The sequence below is a fragment of the Otolemur garnettii genome, unplaced genomic scaffold (genome assembly GCF_000181295.1).
Source record: "Otolemur garnettii isolate 467f Iridium unplaced genomic scaffold, OtoGar3 scaffold00017, whole genome shotgun sequence".
In the NCBI taxonomy this organism is placed as follows: Eukaryota; Metazoa; Chordata; class Mammalia; order Primates; family Galagidae; genus Otolemur; species Otolemur garnettii.
The window spans coordinates 691,942-700,467 of NW_003852412.1; positions in this window are offsets into that span (position 1 = coordinate 691,942).

Here is an 8,526-nt window from a genome sequence, read left to right on the forward strand (position 1 = left end):
GGAGACAGAGTCTATGGTGGAGAGCTGTGGCATCCCAGCTCACAGCAACCTCAAACTCTTAGGCTTAAGCGATTCTCTTGCCTCAGTCTCCCAAGTACCTGAGATTACAGGCAAAGCCACAACACCAGCTATTTTTTTTGTTGTTGTTGCAGCTGACATTGTTATTTAGCAGGCCCGGGCCAGATTTGAACCCGCCAGCCTCAATGTGTGTGGCCGGCACCCTAACCACTGAGTAATGGGCACCGAGCCTAGGTGGTATGATTTTCAAGCCTGGGCTAATTGTCTCTAGGATATGGTATATGGTCTAAACTGGCATGCAGTATGTGGTGATTTTTTTTTCTCACAGCCAAGATTCACGTGTCCAGGAATCCAGAGATGGAAACAGTAGAGGTCTCTGTACTACCATTGATCTACCAGCAAAAGTTTTGCTTCCTATCATAATTCTAAACTCTGCATCTAGAAGTCTTAGGTACAGAGGAAGGAATGCTTCTACTAGAGCACACAAGAATAATTCCACTGAATTGGAAGTTGAAACTGCCACCTGGTCACTCTAGGCTTCTTATGCCTCTGAATGAACAGGCAAACAAAGGGGTTTACTATAATAGCCAAGATGATTGTTCCTATTAAGAGTAGATTGGGTTGCTACTACACAATGGAGGCAAGGAAAAGAATGTCTGGAATGCAGAAGTTCCCCTAAAGTGACTCTTATAATTCACATCTTGTGGTTGTAGTTAATGGAAAAGCTACAAAAATGCATTTCAGGCAGGACTAGGGCCTGAATGGTCTAGACCAGCGGTTCTCAACTTGTGGGTCATGACCCACAGGAACTATATTAAAGGGTCATGGCATTAGGAAGGTTGAGAACCACTGGTCTAGACCTTCAGGAATAAGATTTTGTGTCACCCCACCAGGTAAAACCATGGCCTACTGAGATGAGTGCTGAAGGCAAAGAGATAATGGAATGGGTGGTATAAGGCAGAAGTTATAAATACTTATGACAACTACATAACCTGTTGTAGAAATGTAGACTGCATTAGTTATGAGAGTTTCTTCCTCTTGATATGAATATGTTGTATAAATATTAACCAAATATTTTCCCCCTTTTTATCCTCTTATCTAACAAAAATGTGTTAATAATAGCTAACTTTATAACACAAGATTTTTGTAATGATAGTTAATTTTAGCATTCAAGTTATAAAAGAGAGGAGGAACATCACCCAAGAATTTTGTATCCTCTTCTGGGAAAAGGGTTGGCATTTTTGCAGTTGTCCATGGGATAGTTGAATCATGCACTATGTTTTAACGAGATGCTTTAAGGAAATGTTTATGGGTACCAAGTAGACTGTGATGGCTTTGTGGTCTGTCAACCCAGTTGGGATAAACTCTATTCTCCCAGAATTCCCTTTCCCCAATGCATAGTCAACCTGGTAGTAGACTTAAGCTTCTTTGGAGGAACACTGAGAGAAATATTAACACTTGTTTTGGACAGTGCAGTGGGATCCTTTCTCAAGAGGTTGTGAGTATGTTAGCTGACTCAAATTTGGAATTGATTGAAGAAATTTTGGGAACTCAAATCAGACTTCTATTCCCTAGAACTAGAACTCTTTTGCTTATACAGATTAAGTAATAAGAATTATTACTATAATTCTTAATTAGTAAGAATTTATTAGGCTGTCCATCTATTTCTATTCAAGGGACATGAATTCACTAGTACCATAATGTCTGCAAGTCAAACTATTCTATACTGTTTTGGCTCTGCTTTCTATTATGACAGTGGTGTTCATCTTCTCTTTGACAAATAAGTGCCATACCATTTGTCCCCTGATATCCCCGGAAGTTTTCTCTGTAATTTCTGGCCTACAGAAAAAAAGAGACTATACAGCTTACAAAGATGCTGACATTCCTGAATAAATTTATTTTTCAAGCTGTTGTGAAAGCTTATCCTCCCAGGATTAGAGAATCTTGCATGGTAAATACACTCTAACATTGTGATTTCCTCAAGTCTCTATAACAAGGCATTTTATCTTTATTTACTGTAGGCCTTCCTTTTGGTCCAGCCAATCAAGCAACCAACCAGACAGTAAAGCCTTTCCTAACTCCTTAAACTAAAACATGGAATCTCTGATTAATGAGCCTAAAAACTTTATATTTTTCCCCATCTTTATCACATACACTTAATATCTATTCTCACCTATATCCCCTAGATTTCTATAAATTTTTAAAAGTCACACAGTTCTTTTGGTACATACCACACCTCTTCATGAGTCACCAACTTGAGTCTAGTTATAGAAACAAAGAGTGGTGTTGGAAAGAGGGCCCTAAAGAGGATCAGGGGTGTTTCACAGGCAGCTTCCTCAGGAAACCATCTCACATTCTTCAGGCAAATAGGGGCTATGCTATGTATAATCAGCATTCTCCAGAGAAACAAAACACACACACACACACACTTGGCTCACGCAATTATGGAAACTGGCAAGTTTATAATCTTTAGAATTGATGTCCTAGTTCAAGTCCAAAGGCCAAAAGCTACTCCAAATGTGGTGGAACCAGTTATACCTAATTTCCAATTCAAAAGCTGTTAAGCAAGAAAATTCTCTCATGGGGGAAGATCAGCCTTTTGCTCTATTCTGGTCTTCAACTGATAGATGAAGCCTACCCACGTTATGGAACACAATCCCCTTTATTTGTTTTACTGACTTAAATATTAATTTCACCCCAAAACAGTCTCACATAAACACAGAATAAAGTTTAACCAAGTATTACTATCTAGGCTCCTGTGGCCCAGTCATGTTGACCAATAAAATTAACCATCACATTTCCTGAGGCAGAGGTGGAATGACTACTTTTACCAGCAAAAAAAGATTCAGTCTCATTTGGGAAGTTGAGCTCCCAGCTGTGTCAGAGTATACACATATTTCCCCACTTCCATTTGTATGAGCCCATTACTTCCCAGTCAATGACTAAACTTTAACAGCAGTGACTGAGAATTCAGTTTGCAACTCACAGAATTCATCTCTGGCTTTAATTTTCCCAAACTCAGTGTTATAGCTATAGTATATAATTTCTTTCAAGGTAGATATTGAAACTTTCAGATCATTTAACTCAAAATTTAAAGCTGTAAGTTCATTTTGTTTTTTGCCCACTTTGTCAAGAGCCATTATGAATAACCAACCAATTCTATTTTACTCTCTCATTTTGTCTAAAATGCTCTCACGTGGCTCATATTTAGGCACCTTATATCTCACCTTCTACAGGTACTCAATTATGAGTATCTGAAGGTGAGAGTAAGTCTTCCACCACATCAGCAGTCTTTTAAATCACTGGAAACAGCCTTATTAGTGCCTTTAAATTATATTACATTAGAAAACCAATTCCAGAAAATCAGAAACAATTCAGAAAACTCATTCTTAAGATCTGTTCCTCTAAAACTACTTCTGATACAAAAATGTGTCAGGAGTCAACCATACAAGCAGAACCAGTAGGAGATGTCTATCTATTCATGAGTATGTGTGTGTATGTAACTACCACACATGTCCATGTAACAAAGAATTGCTTTACCTAGTATTAGAGTTGGTTAAGCAAATGGAGAGTCCATACAGCAGGCAGGCAGGTAGTCAGAAAGGGAAGGTCACAGGCTGGAGCCCCACAGACACTGGATGAAGCTGTTGTCCACAGGCAGAAGTTTTTGTTTGTCTGGGCTTTTTTGTTTGTTTATTTGTTTTTTGAGACAGAATCTCACTCTTGCCCCAGTCTACAGTGGCCGGGCATCAGGCTAGCTCACAGCAACCTCAAACTCCTCCATTCAAGCAGTCCTCCTTCCTCAGCTTTCCAAGTAGCTAAGACTCTGGGCTCCCATCGCAAAGCTTGAGTAACTTTCTATTTTTAGCAGAGAAAGGGTCTTACTCTTGCTCAAAATGGTCTTAAACTCCTGAGCTCAAGTGATCCTCCTGCCTCAGCCTCCTGGAGTGCTAGGATTGTAGGCATCAGCCACTGCATCTGGCCAAGGCAGTTTTTATTTCTCTCTCCAGAAAATGTCTAAGTTCTCCTTTAAGCCCTTTCAATTGATTAAATGAGATCCATCCAGTATAATCCCTGATTGACTAAGGCTGTGATCAAAATCGCTTCACAGCAGAGGCTAGATTAGTACTTTACTCAATAATTAGGAGAACATGTGTGTGCTACAAAACAGCTGACACTTCTTTTCCATCCTCCAATTCTTAAGAGAAAATCTCTCATATCTCATTTATCCAAAAATGCACTGAGAAAGAAATTCTAAGAAATACAGTTTTTAGCTTAGCCAGGATGATACACCACATCATACATGGTATGGTCAACTAACGGCTCTTTCAAAAAATTTTACCCTGGGCTATTGATACAAAATAACCAGAACCCCACTTAAATGCCAACTACATAGCCTGAGAATTTCAAATGAAGTTCTTATGTCCTCCAAGTCTATATACTCATTCTAATTTTAAAATGGAGTTCAGAAATCTACCTGATATCTGACAAATCAAATGAAAGCCAAAACTATAAACTACTTCTAATCTAGACACTAATCAGGTGGGAATTTTCTTCCTATGATAGAAAAAGGCACACATGGCTTCCTAAGAAAAGAACCCTCCCTTTGCCCTTATCTGTACATGTACAGATTGTAACTGAGAAAGTCAGGAAAACTTAAAGGGTGGTGCATTTTACTTTCGAAAATTATAAAACTTAAAACTATCAGAGATGAGGTATATCTAGAATTGAGCATTATTTTTTCACTCAGTTAACATATTATAAACTCATTATGAATTTCATCTTGTTTTAAATTAGTGTGAAGCAAATTTTATATCATATTTTCTTCATAAGTGCTATAATATTCGCTCTCATTTCTTTCTGGCAAAAAATAAAGATGGTTTTGATTGAAATGATGCTAATATATAAGCAAATTGCATTAGAAGTATACATTATTTCATTAAGATGAAAGACTCAGGGCTTGTAAAAAGAAAATATTTTATATCACATTGCTATACTTTACAACTTCATCATCATTTACTAGAACAAGGAATAGTAATAATCAATGGTATATACATTTACCTTATTTTTCCCAATTCTGAATCAAGTATGAGTCATAACAGAGAATGAATAAAATGACTTTAAGCCACAAGGAAAGAGACATTCCAACAGAAAAAAATAAGCAAGGCAAGATTAAGAGGGAGTGTGAAAAGGAGAGACAAAAGTCATTTAATCTGGAAACGTTATGCAATGTATGTACGTAAATCACAAACAATATGTTCGTAAGTGCACATATATTGTTTCCTGTATAACATACTGAACAGTGGGGAGGCGCCTGTGGCTCAATGAGTAGGGTGCCAGCCCCATATACCGAGGGTGGCAGGTTCAAACCCAGCCCCGGCCAAACTGCAACAATAGCTGGGCATTGTGGCGGGCGCCTGTAGTCCCAGCTACTTGAGAGGCTGAGGCAGAAGAATCGCCTAAGCCCAGGAGTTGGAGGTTGCTGGAGCAACTCCGCTGCACTCTACCAAGGGTGAAAAAGTGAGACTCTGTCTCTACAAAAAAAAAAAAAAAAAATACTGAACAATGAAAGATACATGACTTGATAAGAATAAAATGAATAGAAGAACATTTAGAGCAATATCTGTAGTATTAAAAATAATTCTGGAACAATACAAAAGAATCAAAATAATATTACTATGGTTAACACTGCTAAAGTTGCATGTTAATTAGTCAGATTCATTTTGGTATTGACTGATAAAACATATTACCTATAGGTATTTCAATCTGAATCGGAATTCTCAGATACATTATCACTAATGGTAGGTAAAGCTCTTAAGCCCTCCTTTCTTTCAGTTCTAAGTTGATGCAAGTATTCTTTTATGTCCTGAGAAATATGACCAATCCATCCTTCTATGCCACGTACCACAATTACTTCTGATGGTTTATCTGAGTCTTCCTCAAAGGCTGTAAGTACAGTAAAACAATTAAAATACATCATGGCCCCCAAAATAAATATTCTAAAATTAAGCCCAAAATATTTCAGAATGCATGAATTGAACTTCACATCAATTATAAAATTTTAACCAGAATTTCTCTGAATATCCATTCTCCACAATTACATAACCAAGAATAAAATTTCAATAAAAACATATATATTATATATGCATAATTAAAAGGACATTGATTCCTAAAATATGATGCATTTTCCTTTCAGAATGTGGGTACAATTATGAAGACAATTATTTTATCAAGCAATTAACCAATATAAAACCTATTATGAATTTGGTCCAATCTGGTCTTAAATTATTGCTAAGTGACTTCTTAAAAACCATAAAACTGGGATTCTGGGAAGATGGCTGACTGGTAGCAGCCCTTGTCAGAGGCTCCTGAGCAAAGGAAGAAAAACTGGATGGAATCAGAATCTATGAAGCCAGAGATGGGAAGCTGAGCCCAGAAAGAAGTTCAGCAAGCTATAAATCCAAGGAAGAGCATTTAAGAACACAAAATACAGGTACAAAGTGGGCCCCAGAACTGCTTGATAGAGCCGCACGCCTCCTGCGGGTGGCAGGTGGCCGCAGAGGAGCCCTCAGCTCTGGGCAGGCACAGAACTACTTGCTAGAGCCACGCGCACCCCGCAGGTGGCCGTGGAGGAGTCCCTCACTGTGGGCGGGCCCAGAACTTCTTGCTAGAGTTGCACACCCCATGGGCAGCAGAGGAGATCCCCACTCTAGGCTTCTACTCTGGGTGGGCCCAGAACTGCTTTCTAGTGCCGCGGGCATCCCGCCAGCAGCAGTGGAGGAGTCCTCCATTCAGGGAAGGCCTAAACTGCTTGTTAGAGACACACACACCCCACAGGGGACAGGGGATGAGTTCCCCGCTTCAGACACCCATGTTGGGTGGGCCCAGAACTGCTTGCTATAGCCACATGCAACCCACGGGATCATGGCAGGTGAGTCTACCGCTCCAGGTAGGCCCAGAACTGTTTACTAGAGCCACGTGCGTCCCGCAGGCTGCGGCAGAGGAGTTCCCCACTCCCGGCTCGCATGCCAGCAGGGCCCAGATCGGCTTGCTAGTGCCGTGCACACCCCACTCCAGACAACAGTGTAGGGCAGGCCCAGAACTGCTTGCTAGAGCCAAATGCAACTTGGGGGGCCACTGCGGAGGAGTCTACTGCTCTGGGCAGGCCCAGAACTATTTGCCAGAGCCACACACGTCCCACAGGCAACAGCAGCGGAGTTCCCCGCCCCGGGCTCCCAAGCCTGGAGTGCCCAGATAGGCTTGTGAGTGCCGTGTGTGCCCTGCAGGCTGTGGCAGAGGAGTTCCCAGCTCCAAACACCAGTGTTAGGTAGGCCTGGAACTGCTTGTTAGAGCCACACACAATCCACAGGGCCACAGTGGAAGAGTCTACTGCTCCATGTGGGCCCAGAACTGTTTGCTAGAGCCATGGGCATCCCACAGGTGGTGGCGGAGGAGTTTCCTGCTACAGGCTTCTGCACCAGGAGGGCCCAGATTGGCTTGCTAGTGCTGCATGCGTCCAGCAGGTAATGGCAAAGGAGTCCTCCACTCCCCATTCCACTGCCCCCACCCCGTTGCCCTGGTGAGGCTGAACTAGGACTGATCCAGCTGCTGCTGTTTCCTTGCCCCGCAGTCACCCTGGCGGGGCAAACTAGGACTGATCTGGTCACGTGGGCTGTGCCACCGCTGCCGTTCTACTGCCCCCCAGTTGTTCTGGAGGGGCTGAACTAGGACTGATCTAGCCATTGCAGTTCCCCTGTCCCTCAGTTGCCCCAGCAGAGCTTAACTAGGACTAACCTGGCTGCACGTGTTCCCCTAACCCCCAGGTACCCCAATGGGGTTGATCAAGGACTGTTCTGGCTGTTGCCGTCCCTCTTCCCCCGAGTCCTCCAGTGGGGCCAAATTAGGACTGATCCGGCTGCTGCCATTCCCCTGCCCCCCAGTCTCCATGATGGGGCCTAACTAGGACTGATCCAGCCACTGCCATTCTCCTGCCCCCCCCTCCCGCTGCCACAGCAGGGCTGAATGAGGATTGACCCGGCTGCCACTGTTACCCTGCTCTCCCATCCCCGTCACCCTGGTGGGGCTGAAATAGGACTGATTTGGCCGCTCTTGTGCTCCATGCAGCTGCTGTCATTCCCCTGCCCCCTGGCAACCCTGGCAGGGCAGAAGTAGGACTGATCCAGTTGCATGAGCACCCCGCACCATCTCTGCAGTTTCCCTGCCCCTCAGTCAGCCCAGTGGAGGATTGATCCAGCTGCTGCCAGTCTCCTGCCCCCTGGTCACCTTGGCAGGCCGAACGAGGTCTGATCCGGCTATGCACGCTCCCATGCAGCTGCTGCTGTTCCACTGCGCCTTGGTCACTCCAGTGCCCAAGAACTGGGAGAAGACGACAGACACACCAGGTCTCTCTGGGAAACTAGAAGAAGCCACTGACTGAACAGTCCTCATAAAGTCTCCAAACAGGGCAAACTCAGCATGAGGTGGAATCAGAGGAAAAACTCTGGAAAC